This window comes from Chrysemys picta, chromosome 10, assembly GCF_011386835.1.
Source record: "Chrysemys picta bellii isolate R12L10 chromosome 10, ASM1138683v2, whole genome shotgun sequence".
Lineage (NCBI taxonomy): Eukaryota > Metazoa > Chordata > Testudines > Emydidae > Chrysemys > Chrysemys picta.
In genome coordinates this window covers 33,618,581-33,645,821 of record NC_088800.1, presented here as the reverse complement: position 1 = coordinate 33,645,821, position 27,241 = coordinate 33,618,581, and the positions used below count along the sequence as shown (strand labels likewise).

General features: G+C 41.9%; 1 protein-coding gene across 8 annotated transcripts in view; it reads right to left on the bottom strand.

Annotated features, from left to right (window-relative positions):
• Nucleotides 1-27,241, bottom strand: part of TLN2 (talin 2) — a 378,548-nt gene that overhangs the window by 350,684 nt on the left and 623 nt on the right. The window contains exon 1 of one of the 8 annotated variants that reach the window (XM_005285030.5): nucleotides 26,649-26,750. The exons of the other annotated variants lie outside the window; for them this stretch is intronic. The gene's annotated coding sequence lies outside the window, so the exon portion shown is untranslated. Of the gene's footprint in view, nucleotides 1-26,648; nucleotides 26,751-27,241 lie in introns of those variants that run through there. 8 annotated transcript variants of the gene reach the window in all.

The window sequence follows — 27,241 nt, the reverse complement described above, 5'->3', positions numbered from 1 at the left end:
GTGCCAGGCAACAGAATTCGGCTTGCAGGCAGCCATGGTAAGCCACAGTCTTTTGGCTTCTTTAACCTTCATAACATGTGGGAATGGTTTCAAACAGCAGCGCCCTTATTTCTCATACCAAGCGGCCATTGGGTTGGCCATTTAAAATGGGTTGGCAATTTAAAAGGAGGGGCTGCCGTTTGCGGGTTAGCATGCAGCACAAACCCAAATAACCCCCCCCACACACACACAATTCTCTGGGATGATCGCTTCACCCCTCCCCCCACCGCGTGGCTAACAGAGGGGAACATTTCTGTTCAGCCACAGCCAAACAGCCGAGCAGGAACGGGCACCTTTGAATGTCCCCTTAATAAAATCACCCTATTTCAACCAGGTGATATCACTCTCCTGAGGATAACACAGAGAGATAAGGAACAGATGTTGTCTGCATGCCAGCAAACACCGGGACCATACGCTGCCATGCTTTGTTATGCAATGATTCCAGACTACGTGCTACTGGCCTGACGTGGTCAAGTGTCCTACCATGGAGGACAGAATAAGGCCGCCCTCCCCAGAAACCTTTTGCAAAGGCTTTGGGAGTACATCCAGGAGAGCTTTATGGAGATGTCCCTGGAGGATTTCCACTCCATCCCCAGACACGTTAACAGACTTTTCCAGTAGCTGTACTGGCCAAGAATTCCAGGGCAAATCAATCATTAAACATGCTTGCTTTTAAACGATGTGTAATATTAACAAGGGTACACTCACCAGAGGTCCCTTCTCTGCCTTCAGGGTCCGGGAGCCCACCTTGGGTGGGTTCAGGGGTTACTGGCTCCAGGTCTAGGGTGAAAAACATATCCTGGCTGTTGGGGAAACTGGTTTCTCCGCTTCCTTGCTGTGAGCTCTCTCTTCATCATCATCATCTTCCTCGTCCCCAAAACCCGCTTCCGTGTTGCATGCTTCTCTATTGACGGAGTCAAAGCACAGGGTTGGGGTAGTGGTGGCTGCACCCCCCAGCATGGCATGCAGCTCATCATAGAAACGGCATGTTCAGGGCTCTGACCCGGGGCCGTTTGCCTCTCTGGTTTTTTGCTAGGCTTGCCTTAGCTCCTTAATTTTCACGCGGCACTGCTTTGCGTCCTTGTTATGGCCTCTGTTCTTCATGCCCTTTGAGACTTTTTCTAATGTTTTGGCATTTCGTTTACTGGAACGGAGTTCAGCTAGCACGGATTCATCTCCCCATACGGCATCAGATCCCGTACCTCCCATTCGGTCCATGCTGCAGCTCTTTTGCGATCCTGAGATTCGATCATGGTCACCTCTGCTGATGAGATCTGCACTCACCTGCACCTTGCCACGCTGGTCAAAAAGGAAATGAAATTCAAAAGTTCACAGGCCTTTTCCTGTCTACCTGGCCAGTGCATCTGAGTTGAGAGCGCTGTCCAGAGCCGTCACAATGGAGCACTCTGGGATAGCTCCCGGAGGCCAATACCGTTGAATTGCATCCACACCACCCCAAATTCGACCCGGCAAGGACGATTTCAGCGCTAATCCCCTCGGAGGTGGAGTAAAGAAATTGATTTAAAGAGCCCTTTAAGTCAAAAAAAAGGGCTTCATCGTGTGGACGGGTCCAGGATTAAATCGAGGTAACACTGCTAAATTCGACCTAAAATCGTAGTGTAGACCAGGCCAAAGACTTCTCAATACTTGTGCATCACAATGAAGCTGCACTGGTGACAATGGTAATAGACAAGGCAACACAGTATGGCTTGAGTATAAGTCTACTCAGAGGGGAAGAAGCTAATAATGGACAACGTCAAGAAGGCTGAGGTGTTTGGCCTATTTTGCTCCAGTCTTCACTAAACAGGAAATTGTGATCAGATACTTAAAACCATTAATATTACCAACAAAGGGGAAGGAAAACAAGCCACAACAGGGAAAGAACAGATTAAAAGAATATTTAGATAAATCAGATATATTTATTCAGGGCCTGATTAAATTCATCCTAGGTACATAAGAAACTACCTGAAGCAATCTCAGAATCATTAACAATGATCTTTGAGAACTCATGAAGGATGAGTGATGTTCCAAAGGACTGGAGAGGTACCTATCTTTAAGAAAACAAACAGGATCCAGGAGTTATAGACCAGTCAGTTAGCCTAACTTCAATACCTGGAAAGATATTGGAACAAATTACTAAACAATCAATTTGTAAGCACCCCTGGTGGAAAATAGGACTATAAAGAATACCCAGCATGGATTTTTCAAGAACAAATCGTGTCAAACGAACCTAATTTCCTTCTTTGACAGGGTTACCGGCCTAGTGGATAGAACAGAAGCAATAGATGGGATAGATCTTGATTTTAGCAAGGCTCTGGATACAGTCCACATGAGTCTCATAAGCAAACTAGGGAAATGTGGTCTAGATGGAATTACTATATGGTGGGTGCAAAACTGGTTGAAGATCATACTCAAAGAGTAGTTATCACTGGTTCTCTGTCAAACTGGGAAAGCATGTCTAGCGTGGTCCTTCAAGGATCTGTACTGAGTCCACCACTATTCAATATTTTCATCAGTGACTTGGATAATAGAGTGGAGAGTATGCATATAAAATATGCAGATGACACCAAGTTGGGAAGGTTGCAATCACTTTGGAGAACAGGATTAGAATTCAAAGTGACCTTGCAAAAAAATGGAGAATTAGTTTGAAATCAACAAGATGAAATTCAGTAAAGACAAGTGCAAAGTACTACACTTAGGAAGGAAAATCAAATGCACAACTACAAAATGGGAAATAACTACCTAGGTGGTAGTACTGCTGAAAAGTATCTCAGGTTGAAGTGGATCACAAATTGAATATGAGTCAACCATGTGATTCAGTTGCAAAAAAAGGCTAATATTCTGGATATATAAACAGGAGTGTTGTATGTAAGACACAGGGGTACCTGTCCTGCTCCACTTGGCACTAGTGAGGCCTCAGCTGGCATGCCATGTCCAATTCAGGACACCAGGCTTTAGGAAAGATGTGGGTAAACTGGACAGAATCCAGAGGAGAGCAACAAAAATAATAAAAAGGTTAAAAAATGTGACCGATGAGGAAAGATTAAAATAATGGGCATGCTTATGTGAAATAGCTTAACCTTCCTGTGGACATTTTGGCCAGCCTAGAAGTAATGGCTCCTATGACTCTGCTTGGGCAGGTAACCACGCCACATGACTCTGGACTCCAATTTGGGGTGTCTCTATTTTTCCACAAACTGGTCTGAGAACCAAGTTTGAAACAAAGGGTATGCTAAAGCTATATAAGGCAGGGAATGCCATCATTGGTTGTTCTTCACTCCCCACCCAGGAGGATTCCTGGAAACACCTGAGGAACAAAGACTGAACTGGGGGAAGTGCTGGACCCAGACTAAAGGGATTTCTAGCCTGTGTATGGAAACCAGAGAAACCCAAGCTACAAAGCAAATGCAGCTTGTGCCTTGAGACTCTGCAAGCCTGCTTGTATGATCAGTCAGGGTGAGAGATTGAATTTAACATACTAGAAGGATAGGATTTGAATTAACAGTTTGCATTTTTGTTTATTTACTAGGCAATCTGCTTTGATCTGTTTGCTATCACTTAAAATCTATTTTTGTAGTTAATAAACTTGTTGCTTTATCTAAACCAGTGAGTTTGAATGAAGTGCTTGGAAATCTTAGCTCAAGGGACAAAGGCTGTTGCATTTCCTCTCCACATTGAACGTGTCTGCAGCTTGTCACAGCAGCACAGTCTGAGAGGGAGCCCAGACTGGTGAGTCAAAGGTCTCAGTGGTACCCCAGTTCCATGTAGCACTCCAGGGGGAACCCATCGCAGCACAAATCTTACACAATTTTCTCCACCTTATTTTTTATGCTCTCGTATTCTTTAACTTCTGAATTGTTATATGGTTTATTACTCTAGCTTTTGGAGGTTTCTCTTGAAGCTAACTCTAAATTACAGTCAAGACTTGTCAGAATCCAATATTTTACACACACTTCTGCTGACCATAATCATAGGCCCTTCTGCAGTAAGGAAATTCACAGTGTAATTTTATGCATGTACTTTCACCTGTGCAACCCCCTGAACACCAGCACAGTTCACTTCATTTTTTACCAATCTCTGCCATTTCACTGGTGGGAATTTCCTTCGGATAGGAAGGCACCACTAGACATTTTACAAGAAGCATTCTGGAAAACATGAAAGCCATCACCCCATTTATCTACTGAAGTAGTTAACTGAAGAGTTGTTCAGCTACTTAGTCTACAAACTTACTATTAAACTGTTAAATAGACTGATGGGCTCCACTGTTTTTAACTGCAAGACAGATTATAAAGCTATTACCCCCTGGCTTTATGTTGCAATTAGAACAAACTCAGAAGCACATCCTGAAGAGTCTATCTTACATTATGTGGTAATTAAGTTTGGCACACAGAAAATCATAAATGGAGTACCAATGGAAAGCAAGCCAGATGCGAAATCTTCCCTGAAGACTCTTCGCCCTCATTAAACTGGAGTATAGGTACTTCAAAAAGACATTTATTTTTACAAACCAAGTCTTTGGGGTGGGGTAGTAATTACTGTTTAGGCCAATAACTATAGGAAACTACACAGCAATACAAGGCAGGGTCAGTTAGATCATCTACTAAAGTAGAAGTCACAATTTGTCTCACTGGGGCTAGGGAAAGGGACCAAAAACAGTTTTAATCTTTCCTAAATTCACAGTTGTGTTGGGATAATATGCCCAAAGTCCCAAAACTGGGACTACTGTTTAACTGTCCCAGTTGTAGTGGTTCACAACATTTTGTGGCCGAACATTTGCGTCAGCTCACTCATCAAGGATCAGAGTTACTTAGCACCACTAGCAATTCACTCCACAGCCTGTGCTTATCACACTTATTTACTCATGTTGCAGTAAAACATAAAAACGAAAGTTGAATCGTAAGTTCTCTCCAGCCTATTATTCTGATCTAACTTTTCGGCAGCCACTTCTACAGCACATGGATACATTGCACAATATGTTCTGTCACTAAAACATCAGGGGTCAATGCAATTGTCTTGTACAAAAGCACTGTTTATTAAGTTTTCCTGTATGCAACTGATAATATCTTAGAAGATCAAATAGTGCTACAGCAGTATTCTGTGTAATTAGTATTTTTAAGGCAATTCACTGAAGTCATGTACATATTACAATGGCTGGGTTTATTAGTGTAGTACAAGAATCAAAATCCCTATTCAAGTTGGAATGTCATTTGTTAAGTACGCTTGCCTTATAATTTATTACAGTATGCTCTTCAGGCAGAGTATCTGGGGATTGCCACAACCATGTTCCAAGTGGCCATTCCTCTTGGGAAAGTTTTATTTAAATATATTGGTTTCCTGATTCAGATCAAGCATTTGCAAATTCAGAGCAAATTCTCTTCTGCTACTTATGCTGATGTGTAGAAACTGCTTTGTATGCCTCAGTTACGTAGACAGATCAGCCAGCAGTTTGGATGTGTTTTCTTCATTTTAAGTCCTACTTCCACTTATATGGTATTTTAGTTTTTGGGGGTATGAGCTGAATAAAGCTTCAAGCTCAAACCACAGATCCAAACATGCCTGAAAAGTGAGTTGCTCAAATCCAAACTTGATGCTTGGGCTCCGGTAATCCATTTGTTATGACAATTGTTACTTTTTTATTCCAGCCTCCTGTCCTGCCTTTTACAGTGCCAATCTGTGTCCGTAGCTTCAGAGGAAGATAAAATCCTGATCCTGCACCCAGCCAATTGTACCATATGCTCTGGCAGAAAAAACTGTCTCCCAAGGATCTCAAAGATTGATGCATACAGTTAGAGACGTTATTATAGCATGCAGAAATACCTCAATCCTGCTCAAAGATACCCAGCTTTAGCATGTCTGACCTCCTGAAGTGGTGAATTCCACAGCCTGGCTACATGCTGTGTGAAGAGAAAGCAGTATCAAATGACAAGAGAACATGGCATTCAACTACCAGGCCCGCATATGTTTTTCTGGTGGCAATGGAGAAAGCATGCCATTTAAAAAAAAAAGGCAAGTGACAAAATTAACAGCTTGCATGAGAATTTAATGCAAAAGAATGATTTTAGCATACGATTAATGGGAGATACTTGGGCAGCTTTAATGGAAACAATAACGCTTGTCTCTAACTCACAGTAAACGTCATCCATACATACACTCCATTACTCATTTTATTCATGAGCACTTCTATTTATCCTCAGCTCTCAAGGAGTCAAGTAAATTTTAAAATTAGACTTATATATAGTCTTAAAAATGTGCAAAGTTTAGTTCCTCTGAGTATTGATGTTAATTTAATTATTAAATTGCGTAGCAAGATTCTGAATACCTTCCAGAAAATGGTAACATAAGGAATCAGTTCTTTCTGCTCACCCAGACATATCTGTCCCTCAGCTACCAGTCAGAACCAAGTGGCACTTTTTTTTTTGGTATTTGTTTTTTAATAAATCAATTCCTCTTCTACTTTAAGGTCTCTGAGTCTAGCCCCTTCTTATTAGAGATTATGTGTTCATTTAACTGGGAGCTATCTAGCATACATCATGAAAATGGTAAAACCTTAGAAGACAGACCTTTCAAGCTACACTTTTAGATGCTCACTTGTTAATTGGCCCTAAAGGGTACCAGTTGTGGTACTTAAGCGTTTTGTGGGCAAAATTATTTTAAATCTATTTGTAAGACGGAACCAATCTCCCTCATATCCCCTCTATACACCCCTTCTTCACTTCAAAGTTTGTCTCTTCACTTCCATTGTAATTATGGTAATGCATTTTAAGCCAGGTACTGTGTATTTCAGACACCAGATAAAATGAGGATGCAATTTTTGAAAGCAGTGTGCCTAAAGCTAGATTAAAATAAAATAATAAATATGGAGATATACCTATTTCATAGAACTCGAAGGGACCTTGAAAGGTCATCGACTCCAGTTCCCTGCCTCCACTAACTGTCCCTGACAGTTTTTTTGGGGGGGGGAGGGGGGGGATGTTGTTTTTGTGCCCCAGATCCCTAAATGACCCCCCTCAAGGACTGAACTCATAACCCTGGGTTTAGCAGGCTCAAACCACTGAGCTATCCCTCCCCCCTCAAAACACATCGAGATCCCTAAGAAGCCAGCCATATTTTTCCTCAATTGTGAGCACACAAATAGCTCTCATTGACATCTTTCAGTTGGGAGGCACTAACAGATCTCTAAGCAACGATATAGAGTCTCAACCTTCATTTAAATGAATCTCTAGCTGATCTGTTTGTGAAGAAGCATTCAAAAAATATTAAGTAATTGTCACTAAAGCAGCTATGTCAACATGACTAAGCCAAGAACCTGAACTAATAGCTCAGAAGATAGCTAACCGCCCCATTCACTTCTGTGGTGGTTAACTGAGAAGTCAATTACGATACTTCAAATAGTCAACATTCACACACTGCTCAAACAGACTTACAGAAAGGGTCAAACCTGCTCCTGGCTGCAGTTTATTTTAGGCAGGACTAAGGTAATGTTATTTTCACTTGGGGTACTTCAAATTACAAACACAAAGTGGGAGCAAAGTAAGCCAAAGAGATTTCTCCTAATCCAGGCAATTCAAAGCCACATAGCAGAGAAACTTCTGCTCTACAGCAGATGGTGGGCATTGTGATGCAGTTATTTTCATTTCTCCCTGACATTAAAACTCTTCGCTTTTGTTACTTCACTCACTTATAACCTGAGACTCACTCTGACTGTAACAAGAGTTGCCACAAAACAAGCCAAGAACAGAGGCCTGGAAAAAACACTAGCTGACAGTCTGACCCAGACTCTCAGTGTTGTTTAGTGCACAATATGATAGGCTCTAGTAGTGCACTTTATGTACTATGAATCCTCATTTTGAAGACTACAGCAGAAACAGGATCTGACACTCATCAGGTACTTGTTTTTCCAGTTCAAAACTAGATAACAACCTTTGAAACAGACATTTGTTTTAATTGGTTTAATTATTTTTTTATTTCTACCACCACTCTGCAAAGGAGAGATAGCATCGCCTCAATCTACATTTTAATATAGCATCCAGGAAAAGACCTGACAATGGTAAGGAATTTAACACTAAAGTTTCCCCAACATTTAATACTTAAATTAATCTGATCATCAGGCTTACACACCATAAATTACCATTCAGTGCAGCAGGCAGCTACAGTCACAGTCTGCCAATTCAAACACTGAGTAAGTAGTTAAGGATTTACATAGTACAAAAAGCTAGTTCTAGTTATTTTCATGAAATATAACCTATTTACAACCTACGGCCAGTCTGATGTTCTCCCTTAACATGACTAATCTGGACAGGAACCAGTTACTCGTTAATCCAGTCAGTATGGTCATGATCAGTGTTTCTCAAACCTGAGATGCCACTTGTGTAGGGAAAGCCCCTAGCCGGCCGGGCCAGTTTGTTTACCTGCCCTGTCCACAGGTCCGGCCTGGAGCAGCAAACCATGGCCAGTGGGAGCCGCGATAGGCCGGACCCGCGGACAGGGCAGGTAAACAAACTGACCCAGCCGGCTAGGGGCTTTCCCTACACAAGCGGCATCCCAAGTTTGGGAAACACTGCTCATGATAATAAAAATAGGCTCTTAAATTCAGCAATTGTGGCTAGTGTCTTGAGCAATAACTGAATTTCACTACAAGGCTATTTAACAAAAGACATAAAAACTCTCCTGGAAGTGCACTGTTTTCCCTTCCAAGTTCTGCTCCAAATGACCTACTTAATTTATTTACTGTTAGTCATGACCAATAGTAAACCACATTAACATGTTTTTTTTAATCCAAATCAGTTTTGAATGTCAACATTTTTAAAGCATTAACCTAATTAAACACTTGAGAGACTACTTTAATCTGGCACCATTTAAGCATCACTGAACACTCTCAAGAATTACCTCCTTTACTGAGAGTGTCCAGTACAAACTTGCCTACCCACCCTGTTGGCGCTCCATAACCCTGAACTTCAAGGAATAATTTTAACAATGAAAGCGAAGAACAGCCTCCATGCTATTCACTCCTAGGCAGTCATCAAGCGTACCAACTATTTCACTATCTAGTGGCAATTGATATGTCCACTTCAACCTAGACCAAAATATCAGTTCTTTCGCCAAAAGCCATCTGATACAGAATTCCATTAGCTGCCTGCAGTATAGTAACACACTAAGTAAATAATCTCATTCTTCATAGACCGGTATTTATAATTTGCAGTATTATAGCCATGTTGGACCCAGGATACTAGAAAAACAAGGTGGGTGAGGTAATATCTTTTATTGGACCAACTTACTCAAGTCACCTGAAGAGCTGTATGTCTCACTCACCTTGTCTCTCCAGTACTTATAAAGAAATTTCATTCATACGGTTTTCCTCAATATTGCTGTTGTTCAGCAAATGAAGCTATTATTTTTACTGTTAAGAAGTTATTTTGGTAAGTCTGAAATATGAATCATATAATTTTGAAATGCAGTTGCATATAAGTGTACTTGAGCCTAACCAATTATCACAAATTCAAAAGACCTTAACATCTGCTAATTCACAAGGAAGACCCAACTAATTGACTGTCCTCTCCAAAAAGCCCAAAACCCTCACTTGCACAGCAATCTCAAATATCCTTGTTTTCTTCTGTCATGTAAAGGAACATCCACGGTTAACTTCCTGCTATTCATATCCCTTCTAAAAATCACTTAGGGCATGGCTATAATTGTATGCTCTCTAATGTAGCCAGTCTAAGCAGATGGGAGAGAGCTCTCCCGTTGGTTTAACTACTCCAGCCCCAGTGAGTGGCAGGAGCTCTCTGGCAAACATAGTGCCGTCCACACCGGCTTTATATCAGTATAACTTACGTCACTGTGGGGGGTGATTTATTCCCACCCTAAGCAACTTAAATTATGCCGACATAAGCTGTAGTGTAGACATAGCCTTAGTTCCCACAGAACAAATGCAGAATTATCTAAACACCAGTGTCCCCAAAGTTCCCTTATTTTGCTTTTTTGAAGCTTTAACTCTAGAAGCGAGCAAATACCTTATGAAGTCTAGAGGACAAATTCTACTTACCAGATATGGCAACTCTAGAAATCTCTCTTCTGTTGGGTCAAGCTAGACTTTAGATACACTTGCTTTCATTTGAAAAAAGTAGTAGTAAACTCCCGATGGCCTTCAAAAATAACCTAGATGTACAGCCAAAACCAGTAGGTGGGCTCCACTAATGCAGCAGGACACTGGTACCTGAGCATTACCACATATTATATCAACTGAATCAATTACATTTTAGGTAAGTCTCTAAGTGGTATCTCACTAAGCTTTCTGAATACTGTTAGGTTCTTGAACAGTGGCAAGATAGCGGTTGAAAAGAGCCTTAAGTTAAGTTTGGAGTCTGCTTAATTATTATTTGATGCAAAATCAAAAATAAAAAAGTGAAGGCCAACTCTATTAACAAGCTTGCCTTGATTCTACTTTCTAATTAGTTTTACTTTTATCTGAGTTTGCAATAGCATTCAACTTCTATCTATGCTACTTATCTGGCCATTACTGAGTATTTGAGCACCTAAATCTTTGATGTATTTATCCTTACACCACCACTGTGAGGTAGGGAACTACTATTATCCCCATTTTAATGATAGGGAACTGAGAAACAAAGCACATAAGTGAAGTATCCAAGGTCACAGAGTAAGTGTGTCTGATCAGAGACTTGAACCTGAGTGTTTCAAGGCCTGAGTTAATACCTTAACCACTGGTCCACCCTTCTTGTAATTTCTGAATTCAAGGTAATTTTAGACTAGTATGTAGGTTTAAAAAACTGAAAGTCCCTCTAAGTAGCAAATACTGCAGATCTTCAGTTTTACAAAGCTGTAAGGCCTTTGCTAGAGTTGGGGGAGGAGAGGAGCGGGGGTGTCACAACTGCATGAGATTGTGTCATTTGCCTTTTTATCCACGTCTTCCTCCTCTTTGGTTTGGGGAAACTCTCCCTAACAGCTCTGAGTAACTTCTCACGCTGTGCTGTCCACAGTCCTCCATGTTCCTCCCTCCCCCTAGCAGGCTCGAGGTTTACTTTACTACTCATGGCTCATGAATGGGAGCTACAGAAAGCTGAGCAGCACAAGAAAGGATGACTGGTCCCTCAGCAGGCACGTAGCAAGACAGAATAAGTGCCCCAAGGCACCCGTGTAGCAGGTATGTGTTTCATGTACCAGTCCAAGGACTGTATCTGTTTTAAGATGGTAGCTTGAGGCCTCAATCAAAACCAGGGCTGCTTTGTGCTGGCTGCCCTACAAACTGAATGACAATGGTTGCTTTCTCTTAGGAGTCACAGACAACAATCATTTAAGAAAGCTTATCTTTAGACAGGTTTCAGAGTAGCAGCCGTGTTAGTCTGTATCCGCAAAAAGAACAGGAGTACTTGTGGCACCTTAGAAACTAACAAATTTATTAGAGCATAAGCTTTCGTGGACTACAGCCCACTTCTTCGCGAAGAAGTGGGCTGTAGTCCACGAAAGCTTATGCTCTAATAAATTTGTTAGTCTCTAAGGTGCCACAAGTACTCCTGTTCTTATCTTTAGAGCTTCAACATTCAAGACCTAGGGCCACGCTTTGTCAGACACGCTCATTAAAATCAGCACGCTGTCAGGATGTACGGGTGTTATGTAACTAAATACCATGTCCTGAAGCACAGGAGTGACAGGCAAGGTGCAAACAGAGGGAATATGAAACAAATCACTTATAATCCTCTGTATTGGTGATTTTGCCTAAAGAGGTAATCGTTAAGAACTTCTAGGCAAGTCTTAAGAAATCAGCCATACGTACAGACTTGATGACAGATTTTGACCTTTACCTGAATATGACCTTATACTTAAGTTAAGCGTTAGTTACCTGACAAGACCACAGCTCACTTAGCATATGTCTAGGTTGCAGTGGTGTTACATCAATAGCTAGGATCTTGAACTCTCAGCTATGAGCAAACAAAGGCCTTTTAGTTCACTTTAAATTCCAGTATTTAAGTACACCTCTACCCCGACATAACGTGACCCAATATAACACGAATTCGGATATAACGCGGTAAAGCAGCGCTCGGGGGGGGGGGGGGGGGGGCTGCACGCTCTGGCAGATCAAAGCAAGTTCGATATAACACGGTTTCACCTATAATGCGGTAAGATTTTTTGGCTCCCGAGGACAGCGTTATATCGAGGTAGAAGTGTATTGCACTCCTCCATTCAACATGCTGGTACTGTGTGCTTTAGACTTAAGAGCCAACCTTCACATTTACTTCCAAATAAACTATTGTACCATTTTACAGATGACCTGAGATTTGCCCATCAAGTTCTCAGCTACTGTTTCTATTTCACACTCTGTCCCAAGAGTTTAATTTTTAGTCACCAATTCATTTACCTGCAACAAGAAGTGGAAACAAGCTTAACTTTCCTTTTCAGGACTCAGCAGTCACCAAGATAACACAAGAACTAACCAAGATTAGGATCCTATTGTGCCAGGGGCTGTACAAACACAGAAAGAGTTCTTCTTGCTGAGGTTAGAAAGAATTCCGCAAGCTGTCTGAATAGACAAAAACAGACTAAGGATAGGAGGGGAACAAGTCAAGTGATTTTTTTTACTCTGCAGTCAGTGGCAGAGCCAGAAATAGAAGCTAGGTCTCACCAGTATGAGTCCAGTGCCCCAGGACCATGCTACTTTACCCTAAATGCTCACGTCAACTATGCCTTGTGCTGAAAGAACCCATCATCCACTTTATGTTGTGTATTTGAAAGCTGCCTTCGATTATCATAAACTGCAAACAACATTTTGCTTCTGAAGAAGGGACTACTAGTGAGGAGGAGCAAAGTAAGTTCATGACACTTGCAAAAACAAAAAGACATCAAGTTAAAGCCATCCATAACTTCACCATATTGGCAGCTGTGCAGGCTCTCTGGGCACGCCTCTCTCTAGGTGTAAGATCAGAGTGATCTGGGGGCCCAGGTCTAAAAGCAAGACAATATTCCTCTGTGCCCCCTTCCCTCATCCAATACTATCGGGTGCAGTGAAACATACCCAAGTGTGAGAAGAAGATGCTATTTTGGCAATGAATGGACTTGAGCAAATAAGCACATTAACCTGTGTGCACAGGCATGCAGCAGTTGCTGAATTTTCTGTTACTCAGGTGACACCCTGTGTAACTTTTAAAAGTACCTTCATAGAAGCATAAACAAAGTTGTATTTTAAGTATGGGTGATTCTCTGTGCTGAGAAATTGGTGTAGGGACTGGGAGATGGCCAGCCCACATTCATAGATTCCAAAGCCGGAAGGGACCATTGTGATGATCTAGTCTAAACTCCGGTATAACACAGGCATAGAACTTCCCCAAATTAATCCTTAGAGCATAATGTTTAGAAAAAAAAATCCCATCTTGATTTATAAATTGTCAGTGATGGAGAATCTACCACCACCCTTGGTAAATTGCTCCAGTGGTTAATTACTCTCACTCTTAAACATTTACACCTTGTTACACAGTCTAAATTTACCTAGTTTCAACTTCCAGCCATTGGATCATGTTATAACTTCCTCTACTAGACCAAAGAGACCATTATCCAATACTTGTTCCCTAGGCAGGTACTTACAGACTGTAATCAAGTCACTGCTTAGCCTTCTCTTGGTTAAGATCAATAGATTGAGGTCCTTGAGTCTATCACCGTAATGCATGTTTTCCAATCCATCATTCTCATAGCTCTTCTGTGAACCCTCTTCCATTTTTCATTATCCTTCTTGAACTGTGGACACAGGACACCACATTCTAGCAGCAGTCACAGCAGTGCCAAATACAGAGGTAAAATAACTTCTCTACTCCTACTGAAGATTCCTCTGTTATGCATACAAGGATCACTTTAGCTCTTCTAGCCACAGCGCTGCACTGGAAGCTCACATTCAGCTGGTTATCCACCACAACCCCTGATCTTTTTCCGAGTCATTGCCTAACTGTGAAACCAAAACCAGACAAGTACTGCCTGGATGGTCAAGCCTGCCTACCCACTGTCTGCAAGTGATTCAGGCAGCGGGTCCATCATCTGAGCAGACAGGTCTGTTAGTTAAGGGTGCACAGGAGCATTTGGTATTGCACCGGAAAGGCCAAAAACAGTAGTACAGCTGCTGCACTAGTGCATGTCATATAATGGTGGGCAAGGGCAGGGGAGAATACAACTGGAATGCTTGTGCATCACGACAAGCTTGTGTGGGTACTAGAACTGAGGAAGGACACTCAAAGCGGCAATATTTAAGCGCTCTAGTGCAAACAAGAGTTTTGCCTGCTCAGGGTCTTAGAAAGCAGTTTACTGGAAACCTTAAACAAGAATGCAATACTGCCAAAAAGGTACACTCTAGTAGTACATACGCTACACAGCTGCACTTAACATCCTGAGTAGTACGTTCCCAGCTGACATTTCAAGCATGCACTCTTCTATGTAAAAGAGCTCTTAAAAGCCAAAGTTGAAAAGTTTCTAACTGGAGTTGGCTTCAACAAAATGCCATACTTATTTACTGCCTCACAGGCATCGGTGGATTAGTCAGCAAGCGATTTGAAGATAACCCTCACTGTATGCAAACCAAGTACTATGTCAGCTGGCACTCCATTTTTTCCCTAGAGCTACGCTTGCTATGGAGATCCCACTTACCACACCATGAACAGTTCTGAACACCTCAGTATATAGCAAAAAGAACAGGAGTACTTGTGGCACCTTAGAGCTGGAATTGATATGCAAACTAGATACAATCAACTCAGGATTGAATAAGGACTGGGAATGGCTGAGCCATTACAAACATTGAATCTATCTCCCCTTGTAAGTATTCTCACACTTCTTATCAAACTGTCTGTACTGGGCTATCTTGATTATCACTTCAAAAGTTTTCTTCTCTTACTTAATTGGCCTCTCAGAGTTGGTAAGACAACTCCCACCTGTTCATGCTCTCTGTATGTGTGTATATATATCTCCTCAATATATGTTCCACTCTATATGCATCCGAAGAAGTGGGCTGTAGTCCACGAAAGCTTACGCTCTAATAAATTTGTTAGTCTCTAAGGTGCCACAAGTACTCCTGTTCTTTTTGCGGATACAGACTAACACGGCTGCTACTCTGAAACCTGTCAGTATATAGCGTAGTCTTACCAGGTGGAATTCAAACGAGATAGTTAGATTTCCTCAATAGGCAGAAACTTGAGCTTTTTTGTTGTTACTGACACCACCCAAACTGAAATACTAGTCTGGGAAAAAGCAAACTGAACCATGAAGTTCCATTAAATGTAGCCAGACACTAAGTAGAGTGAATCCTCAAAACACAGAAAGAGACACGTACTGTCTAAAGCAGAGTTAGGCAATCTATGGCACACGTGCTGAAGGCAGCACACGAGCCGATTTTCAGTGGCACTCACACTGCCCGGGTCCTGGACACCGGTCCAGGGGCTCTGCATTTTAATTTAATTTTAAATTAAGTTTCTTAAACATTTTAAAAACCTAATTTACTTTACATACAACAATAGTTTAGTTATATATTATAGACTTATAGAAAGAGACCTTCTAAAAACATTAATATGTATTACTGGCACACGAAATCTTAAATCAGAGTGAATAAATGAAGACTTGGCACACCACTTCTGAAAGGTTGCCGACCCCTGGTCTAAAGGGAAGAACTTGCGTTGCTTAGTTAAGACAAAATAATCATCACATCCACACGAATCTCTCAGGCCAATCTCTCTTACATGCCTCTAGAAACAGACTCCACCAATTTTTTTTGCTCCAAAAACTCAGCCTATCCATGTGAGCCAAATATCCAGTTAGTACTGAGTTGGTTTCATAACAACACAGGTCTTTTTAAAAACTAAATAATTCTCAATTCCACTGTCTTTTTTCCCCACTTTGTTTTCCATGATTTTGATTCAGTAAACTAACAACCTATTTCACCAGCACAACTGACACAGAAATCCAGGTCTTTGGTGTTGAATTTAAGGTTGTGTTTTCATCCACTTTTCATCTTTTGAACTCAATCACCCTTGTAATTGTGTTAAGTCACGCTGGCTGTTTCACTGAAAGGTTCCATAGCTTCTAATTTTTACTGATTTTGTGCCATTCTAGTTCTAGCTAGTCAAGTTTCCTTTTTACTCTAACAGTATCAAACCTGTAGCCTGTAAAGTCTCTGAAACTTCCTTAAATACCTTAGCATCACTCTACAAAGTCCCCAGCTGTACAATATGAGCACCATTTTGAGATTTAAGTCAACTTTGTGCTCAGGCAGCATTTCAACTATTATAGTAGCTGGACTCAAATATAGAAGACAGTCTTCAAGAGCGGCACAGTATGTCACTGTTAAGCTGGGACATCCATTCTCCCTCTTCAGCTGACCAGAAGAGTTATGGTTTTCTGAGAAATTGCAACTTCTACAGAATGATTTAGGATTGTAGAAGCATACCGGACACCTGTATGTGAGAAATTAGTTTTGATTGCATCTTTCATTTTATTCTTATCAGCCTCATGTGCCAGAGAGCTCCCTCTCATATTTGGATGGCATCTTCAGTCACAAACTCTGATTCTCCATTTCAGAAGGGAACCAATAATAGCATTAAGTAGAAATGCATTTTTCCTGTATAGATATTTGCAGCCTTTATTGAGTTAGTTCCATTGTTTGACCAGTTTGACTTTGAGAAAAATCATAACCCCAAAGATCTGGTCTTCCTTTAATTGTTCATTATCTTAACAAGTGGCATTGTACGCTCTTCAGTCATGTCACCAGGATGGACAAGACACCCCAGCACACCATGCTCTCTGTCAACAAGCAAAGCTGTGCATGGCCTGACCCTACCTGGCACCACCTACAGGGTCACGCCAAGGATTCATGAATTCACAGGATTGAGCCAGATCTGGGAACATCACTACACGATGCCTGGTGTGACGCCATTAACAGTGGACACTCTGACTAGCACAACCAGTCCTCAGTAGACTATGCATGTTTGATTATGATGACTTGTAGCATAGGTATGTTTACTTCCTTAGTTTATCCTGTCTTCAACTGCAGAAGATAGTAGTGGATCTGCCTATTTAAGTCGGGCTAAAGGAGTACATGCGTCAGTGACACAAGGGAAGACAGGTCATTTTGTACTGCACTGAATTATATATTAACATAAAAGTCTGCAACTTTAAGTTGCTCATGAAATAGTCACATTTGGCTTTACAATTTTTGGGGTAGCAAAGGCAAACAGGTGACTCCTGATTTTTTATGTTTAAAAGTGCTAAACGTTTGCAACAAGGAAAAAAGTGACTGTTGCAGCTTCTTTCGGACATGGTCTTGTCTTCCATTTCAATATACACAACTTCTTTTCACTGGTATATTTAACCATGAAGAATCTAAACTAACTGATTTTCCCACGCTTTGGAATAAGCAAAATCATGTATTTTACTGCCTGTTTCTTGGTGATGTTTACACATTCATTAGGTTTTCATTTCTATCCACTTAATAGCTTGTTTCCTACCACTTCTTTCAATTTCAGGTACATTCAGTCAGATAAGTTCACGTGTATGTTGGGTAAACCTCAACAAGCACCAAGCCTTGCTGCTACACCAAGATCTTTCCAAACCACATCCTTCCTGTTGGGAAGGATTCATGAAGAACTATGGACTATGTCCCACTTCTTCGGCCTGAAGATTCTCGTCACACACTGGCTTGAGTCTGCACCCAATTAATGCATCACTCCTTCCAACACACTATGCCAGTGAATTAATGTTATTCCCACACAGAGCCAGCTGGCATGCCAGGAAGGCAGAGGTTCCCCATCTTTCTGTAGTGATCCCCAGCACACCATACAGGAGCAGAGAAGTCACAGCCAGCCTAAAGATAAGCAACAGCTGCTTCCTACACCCCAATGATGGATCAGTTTAATTACACTGGCTCTTTAAAACAAAAATAAGGACACTATTTACGGACAGGCTTTGACTAGCCATTCCTTGCCCTCCATGCCCCCTGGTGAGAGACTACCTGGGGCTTCTTCCAGATGCTGCAAACAGTGAGTATGTTTGATTTCTTGTTAGGGCCAACAGTTGCTAGTACAATGCCTTCAGCTCTTCTACATCCAGCCTTTTATTTCAGTCCCAGCACCTGTGCAGGAGATGCAGCTTGCAATCATGGTCCTGACACAAAACATGCCCCTTCTTTTGATATCATACCCTCACTGGCCACAATCTTGATGCCTGCAAATGCCTCTTGAATCTGATTCAGTTTATCTTTAAACACTTCAGCGTAAATCAGTTTCCACAGGCCCACGTACCCAACATCATTTGTCAGAAGGGATGACAAAATTCCCCTACCTTGTTATTCTAGAACCCATTAACATTTAAGAGTGAATGCTTGTGCGCTGGTATCTCAGGTAGCATATCCTCAACTTCTTTTCAGTGTTCCACTCAGCATTTTTGCATCAATTCATATTAACGGATGGCTACTTTGACAGTTGACCCACTCGCCACTGCTAATTCTGACAGCTGTAAGAAACTCATCAAGCTTGTTACTTGCTTCAGGTTTCAGTAGCAGCCGTGTTAGTCTGTATCTGCAAAAAGAACAGGAGTACTTGTGGCACCTTAGAGACTAACATATTTATTTGAGCATAAGCTTTCATGGGCGACAGCCCACTTCATTGGATGCATAGAATGTTAGTCTCTAAGGGTATGTCTACAGTAAGAAATTAGGCCAAATTTATAGAAATCGATGTTATACAGTGGATTGTGTGTGTCCCCACTTAAGACCATTAATTCGGCGGAGTGTGTCCACAGTACCAAAGCTAGCATTGACTTTCAGAGCGTGGCACTGTGGGTAGCTATCCCACAGTGACCCTATGAAAGGCTTCATGAAAATTTTCCCCTGCCCCTAACAAAAATGTTAATTTATCAGAGCAGCTGAAAGAGTAAGGAACCCGGGACTATAACAGAGAGAGCTTCCATATTATTTAACTCATAATTGATATAATGCAAAGTAAAATTTCACAGCGCGGTCTGTTCTAAGACTAAAAATGCAGGAGGGGAGTCAGAAAAAGGAAGAGTGAACTGTTTCTGCCCGGTTTCGAACCAGTGACGTTTCGTGTGTTAGGTGAATGTGATCACCACTATACTACAGGGCTTTCATGTGTTAGGTGAATGTGATAACCACTACACTACGGGGCTTCTCTTTTTTTGCCACAGACTTTGCCGAATGCACAGGAATGTTTTCTCTAGCTACAGAAGCTACCTAATGCAAAGTTTCAGAGTAGCAGCCGTGTTAGTCTGTATCCGCAAAAAGAAGAACAGGAGTACTAGTGGCACCTTAGAGACTAACAAATTTATTAGAGCATAAGCTTTCGTGGACTACAGCCCACTGCTTCGGAAGAAGTGGGCTGTAGTCCACGAAAGCTTATGCTCTAATAAATTTGTTAGTCTCTAAGGTGCCACTAGTACTCCTGTTCTTCTTCTTCTAATGCAAAGTCTATATCTATGGCCTTCCTGCTCACAAAGCGGTCATGCCCCCGCCCAAGGCTGACACAGCGACCTGGCTCGGGCAGGATCGCTAGCGAGGCATGATACTTTTGCCATTAAGCAAACACAGCAATTCTTTCCTGACCTCTGCCACTGAATGCCTCCATGCATTACACTGTGCCCTATCAGCGCGGGAGGACTGCATGAGCTCGGAAAACAGGTCATCGCGAGTGCATTTTTTTCACCTTCTAATCTGCAATAACCTCAAGGACGGAGATGATAGGGGGAACGTTGACACATTCTGGGGGGGACTGCATGGTCACCTGTGCTGCTGAGTTCGCCACGCTGGCCAAACAGGAAATGAAATTCAAAAGTTCCCAGGGCTTTTCCTGTGTACCTGCAGAGCGGTCACAATGGAGCACTCTGGGATAGCTCCTGGAGGCCAATACCGTCGAATTGCGTCCACACTACTCCAAATTCGACCCGGCAATGTCAATTTCAGCACTAATCCCTTCGTCAGGGGAGAAGTACAGAAATAAATTTTAAGAGCCCTTTAAGTTGAAAAAAACGGCTTCGTCATGTGGACGGGTGCAGGGTTAAATCGATGTAACGCTGCTAAATTCGACCTAAATTCGTAGTGTAGACCAGAGCTAAGGTGCCACAAGTATGCCTGTTCTTTTTACTTGCTTCAATGGCTCCACCAGGACTGACAAAACTCAACATTTGGACATTTCATGGGAAGTACCTGGGGATCATCTCTAACCTGAGCTTGCCCTCTAGGTGTCCATTTTTAAGTACACCTTACTACTCTGTGGCAACACTGGACAAAGCCCATGTTGCCCACTCCAATTTGTTTGCTTTCCTGGTACTGTAGGGTAATGAAATCCATCATTTGTCCTGCCCAACAAAGAAAAACATTGCCCGGTCTCACCAACTGGGCACCAAAGTCCAAACAGTTATCTCTTTGCATGGGTTTTAGTCCACTTGCATTTACCCACTAGCCTGAGTGATTTTATTGTACTTAGCCAACACTTGGTCCCATTTCTCCAGTCCAGTATTGCTGGTTTTAAAACTTGCTGGATTACTTTGCAGCTGGCTGTGCAATCCAGCTGGAATCAAGTTGGTTTTTTGGCCTTATATATGAAGTTGCAAACGCACCAGTTAAATCAGCTATATGTATGTTGAGAGTTCTTAGCTTGTCTTCTGAGGTCACCACATCCTTTGCCATTGCATGCATTCTCTCTCTTGGGGTAGCTTCAGCATGGATACAAAGTGGTCATTTCCCACACCTTTATGCATAGGCTGGGCATTTTCCTCCTCCTTTTAGTGCTGGCTTTCCACAATACACACTGGGTCAGGATGTCCGCATTCTCCATTGATCTGTCCTTCCTCCTAGATTCCTTTGGCCTGACCCCATATTCTTGTTCGGCACTAGTGGCTGCTTCTCTTGATCCTTTCCTTTGACAGTTCAATTCTCCCTTACAAACTGGAGACATTTCTCTGCCCGGGAGAAAATCAAGGCAATTATTTCCTTAGGTTGGAATGTATCTCACAAACAATCCTGGCTGACTGGGAAGTCTTATTCCAAAAATTACATGTATGCCACACTTCAGGGTAGTAACTTAAATTGCTATTCTTCCTCCTGCTTCTTGGTTTCATATAAAAACACCTGCCTAGCTGCAGGTTGATTCTGTCTGGGATCACAACAATGCAACACGTTGAATAGGTCTCCAGCATTTCATGTATTAGTTCTACAAAAAGTCTTATTTGTCTTATCCTTTAACCTCACCAATTAGACTGTATCACACTATTTTTTTCCCTTTTCCTCACCCCAGGATCATCTCTGATGCAGACTCATTTCTCACCTCCACTGCTACCACATTACTAGGCCAACTATTCCTATAACTAAAACAACTATTTATTGGGTCAGTTAGAACAGAATTTCAAATAGCCAGTCCTGCCATCAATAACCTTAAGACTAGTTAAAGTTCTTATCCATTCAGATTGATGCTAAAAAGGCTTCAGTGTCAAAATGTCAGAGTTTTCAAATTTATTTTATGCTCACACAACACTCAAATGTGATGTGAAACAGTTAAATTCCAGAATAGAGAAATGCCGTTGAGTCCAGAAAGACCCACTGTTTTGAGAAACAGCAGGCTTTTCTAACAATCTTTATATAAGATATGCACAATAAATATAGCCAGGCCAAACTAAGAGCCAAGAGAGATGGAAAAACAGGATTTATTTATATATATTTTTTGTGTTCAGTTTTTTTTTTTTTTGAAAGATGCAATGTAGACAATTTTCAAGAAGTATCAATGAGGCCTTTTTGCAGTGGGAGACAATTCTACCACATAAGGTGCTAATCCCGTTACTCCAGTCCTGTTAAATCACTAAATGCTATGATATATACACCTCTACCCCGATATAACGCTGTCCTCGGGAGCCAAAAAATCTTACTGTGTTATAGGTGAAACCCCGTTATATCGAACTTGCTTTGATCTGCCGGAGTGCGCAGCCCCGCCCCCCGGAGCGCTGCTTTACCGCGTTATACCCGAATTCATGTTATATCAGGTCGTGTTATATCGGGTTAGAGGTGTAGTTGGAACTAGTTCCAACTACACCACTGATAAAAATATAAGTTATCCTTGCATTGGCCAAGAAGCAAAGTGACCCAGATAGTACCATTCATTTATTTCTTTAATTATTATTCAAGATGATTTAGTACCTTGAACATTTTTCTTCCCCCTCTTCCCAAAGGTGAGAAGTCATCTTTTTAAAAGAAAGAGCAAGTCTCAACCATACAAAAGCTGTCAGATATTAAAGCACAAAACTCTGTCTTTGTGTCTTAAGTTCTGACACTTTTTTCCCAGTGCACACGTACAGAAAGATAATGGCTTTGAATACAAAAGAGAGTGTAGGTTGTTTAATTTCAAGTACCACTCTGACCTCAGCTTGGCAGAAACAGGGCTGTTGCCAAGTAAAAGGACGGACTTAACTGAGAAATTAGCACCGCGGTATTGCAAAGGTATTTTAAGATGACTATATTGTACATTAACCATCATGTAGCAAATTCAGGCACTCAATTTTCTAGTTTTATCAGGATGCTTTGGTAAAACTTTGAGAACTGAGGGGATAAATCTCAGAAGATGGAATCCCAATTTATGGGTTTGGCTGGAAAACAGTGATAATTTACCAGCTTCCCAGATTAATTCAAGTTCAATTCTAAGATAAATATGTGTACACCACGCCCAGGGAAATGGTTTCCTGACACCACCATGAAGCAAGATTCCCAGTCTGGCACAGCTTTACTGAATACTCTGAAAACTAAAAATGCAACATTCACACTTCAGCACCAAGTATTGTGGGTTACCAGTCATGGTTTCAGAGCTAGCTGCACTCTTCTGATCTCTGAATGCACCCCCTCAGATGATAGGCTTGTTTCCTTCACCTGTCCTGGGATGGAGTCTCACAATTCCCTACATTTAGTCTGGGCCCAGGGTCATTTTAACGTATGTATCAATTATGCTGACGCAGCTGAACCCTGTCAGATCTGCTACCTGCAAGTCTTCCCTTCAGGAGCTGCGATTAGTGGTTTATTCAGTGACCAGATGCCCTTTTCACAAATAAATATAGTTTTATTTAATATCAACAGTGGGAACAAAGCATGAGAGAAAGGGGATATAAATACAATAAAAAAAATCTATGCATATCAATCTTACGTAAAGGTTTACATAGGCTTAGCTCATCCCAGACTCCCCAACTTCTGGGGACTACCCCGTAGTGTCTGCCTCCCTCTTCCCCCTCATCTCCAGGGACTTTTTATACACTCCTAAATTCTTGGTTCTTTTCCTCACATGGATTCCCACTCCCATGTTTACAAGCCAGACTGTTGAAATCAGCACAGTCAGAGGTGAATCTTCAAATGCCCAGTGACACCTGCATTGTCCTTTAATTATGGGTAAATGGGGCTATCTGATGCTATTGTTCCCTTTCCTGCTATGTGCAGGTAACGCCTACTGGATTTAACCCTTTGTAATACTACAGCAAACACCACAACAAAAATCAAACCCTTTGAACCTGTAATATGCATGAAGCATTACAGACAACTCCCATGTCCTTCATAACCACTCCTCCATTCTGTTTGCTATTTTCTACTTTATCAGCATTCAATTGTCTGCAAATAGTAAGGAAGGACTCACTAGTAAACATGCAAACCAAACCTCTGATAGTGAATATGAAGCAGGCCTTTCATGTTCTAAAGTTGGGTATAGTGTTTTACACACACTTTCTTGTCTCTACCTTTCCTCGTTATGACTTGGTGGAGCAGCAGCATCTGAAAGCCAAAGCCTTTTCTAGCCAGATACCTAGGCCAGTTTTACAAACTCAAGATGCCAAAAAACCTGGATGTTTAATTGAAATTTCTGAGGCCGACCTATCACTAATATGTAGGCATTACTTTAGATATCACATTAAGTCATATAATGCTGACAATAGAGGTTGGAATAATGCACCAGTAGCAGAATGCCACGGAAATGAATGGAGTTGGATGCCTGCACTGCTGTCTAGCTCTAATGACTAATTCACCACCGGCAGCTTTGGAACCTGCCCATGCCCAGCCCTCACATTTGTACAGAACAAACAAACAAACATACATACATTATATAAATCCAGTTCTGAAAGCCATGAACACCCTCGCTTCAATGGGTCAGGACCCTTCCAGATTTGGTACCTAACAGGGGAGGAAAAAGCTTTCACAAGCAGAGTTTTTAAGTCACCATAAAGCTTATCCTGTTCAAGCTACATCACAGGATTTCAACAATAGCTAGAGATCTTTCAAGCCATAAAAACCTTGAGACTTGTATAGAATAAAACACAGCTATGTGCTATCACAGCTGTATTTTAACTGCAGGTGATTTTTCTAATTTAAATAGAATTCAGCAGTTTGATTAGCTGGCAACTGATAAAAGAAATCAAACTGCATAACAAATGAGCTCAGAGTTGAACTACTTAATCCTTGGCAGCTTACAGTGATCACTCCAGAAGGTACATTTATTTCCACCCCACCTCTATTATCTTATGATCCCCGCTAGTTTAACCACCACTGCAAAAAATCTTTAGTCACTACTACCGTGTTCTGGCAACATTTCAAATAGATTCAAAGTAGAGTTTACCACATTCCATTACATATCATGTAACAGATGATGTTATTTTAACACTATGCAGGTCAGCTATTCAGCAATACTCAAACTTAAGCACTACAGTTAATACTGCCATGTTAATCTGTATCAGCAAAAAGAACAAGGAGTACTTGTGGCACCTTAGAGACTAACAAAAGCTTACACCAAAAAAAATTTGTTAGTCTCTAAGGTGCCACAAGTACTCCTCGTTCTTTTTACAGTTAATACTGTAAAGTCACTAGAAGTGCTATTCTGAGGTTCCATATTTGCTGTAAAGTTTGAGATACAAAACTTGTAAACTGAGCTAGTTTGTCTCTGACAACCCTGCAAACTCAGCCCAGGGAGTAGAAGTCAAACAGCATTCAATCTGGAGCCGGGATCCAAATATATTATAATCTGATTTAAATTCCACAGTTCTGCTGCTGATGCACAGGCAACAAGAGAACCCAACATAATCCTGTAGTTTTGCAGCAACTAGTGAGTAAAAAGTCAAAAATATCACAGCACTCAGTTCATATAGGATGTAGATCACAGGAGTAATAATATTTATCCAGCTATTTTCACATAGTTTCTCTAATTTGTTTTTTAAACAAACCGACTTGTCTATACTTTCATTTGCTGGAGTTAAAAGTTAGCATAAATGAGTAACTACATGGCAGTTATTTGTTATCTCAAACAGAATCAACATATGGAAATTTTCCATGTGCTAGATTTGTATATGATATTATGACTAATACTGGCAGCTTTCATCAATATTGGCATGCAGTACACGGCCCTACAAATGAGAATAAATTAGCATGCAGGAGATGTGGTGTTTCACATCATACCTGCAAACAATCTGAGTTTTTTTTTCCAGTATGAGAAAGTGTTTGTAAGATTCCCACCATGCACACTTAGGTTTTCTTTCCCTGCTCATGCAGAACCTCTTACACAAAATGAACTAATGTTTGTTAGAAGCATACTTTCAAACTTAGAGCACAGTCTCTGGCATGAAAGGAACATGGATGAAACTTGGCTCCCAAAGTAAGTTTGACAAAGTACATTTTTACAAGACTTGGAAAGGAAGTGAGCAATTGTTTAATTTTTTGGATTTTTTTTTTTAAATCAGTGAACGTTATCTTGTTATTTAAAGCCAGGCATTGCAGAACTGGTTTAGTGCAAAAGACTAAGTGAAATAGACAATAAACAAGTGAATGTGATCCATCTAGAGTTAATGAAGAGCAAAAAAAAAACCTGCAAAGGATGTAAATAACCTAAGATAATGTTAAAAACAATCACCAGTGTTTATTGTTAAAATTGCAAATATCCTGTTACGCCAACTGCTTGCAGAGGTCAATTTGCTGCTACGAAACTACCCTACGTTGTACTAGGGGGCATCTTGCAATCACAACATAAAGGCATGAATATGCAGCAAGCAAAACAGATGCACCTTTTAGGGTCATTTCAAAGGAAAGAAAGGCACGGGAAACCCTAGCCCCACGGAAGGTGTAAATAACCCCACCTCAGCAGCAACACAAGTACAATCGACACACTCGACCCACGCTGGGAGACCAAGTTCTTCACACCTTGTGAAGACAGATGCTCGCCCCCGGGGCAGAACAGTCCCCGGAACTACCAACAGCTTTTCTGGGGCCCCGATAGAAAAAGCCGCTCGTCTTTTCACACGCTGCCAGCCCATCCCCCAGGCTCCGCCAGCCTCCCACGCCCCCTTCCCTTGAATCTGCCCTGCCTTCCTGCCAGAGGAAGAGAGTTGGGAGAGCCCGCAGCTCTCCCCACCCGAGCGCAGGGTCCATCCCTCGCCTGCTGGGCGAGCCTGCGTCTCTCCCACAACCTGCAAACTAGCCCCGCTGCCGAACCCCAACCCCGCGCCCCTCTCAGCAATAAAAGGAGAGAGAGAGAGAAATGATCGTCCTTGAGAGGTCGGCGCTCGCTGCCTTGTAACGCGCATGGGAAGCTCTTATCTTCAGTGCAATCTCTCACCCTCTGTGCACATCAGCCAAGCCAGACAGCTCCTGCATCAGCCACCGCCCGCCTCCCAGCCCCCCCATCCGAAGTTGGCTCTTCTGGACACACGTACGGGAGGCAAGGAATGATGGCGGTGTGTAAACCCCCCCCCAGCCGCACACCACCACCTGCTTTACTGCTGCTCAATGCATACAACGTGGGCTGGTCTAATAAAATCTCAGAGTAACAAAAATATGGCTCCCTCCCCTCAGCCACTTCCACCGGCTCCCCGCCCCCCCAAACCAGACCTGGGGCCCCAGAGTTAAATTACAAGAGGCAGCGGATTGCTCCACACCGAGCTCGCTCCGGCTGATGCAGGAGGGAAATAAGCAAAGCAGCCCCTTTTGCATCTTTTCCCCGGTCTCCTCTCGTGCTAGTCTGCACTGCTTTCGCGTGCAGCAGCCTGCTCCGGTGGAGGGGGTGTGGTGGGGGGATGTAAGCAGGGCAGGGGAAGAGCCTTACTCCACGTTTAAAACGGCTTTTATTACAGCTCCCGGGGTCTCCTCCATTCTGCAGCCAGCCTCCAGTGAGCAGGGCAGCGTTTCGGCGTGGATTAGATTGTGCTGGAA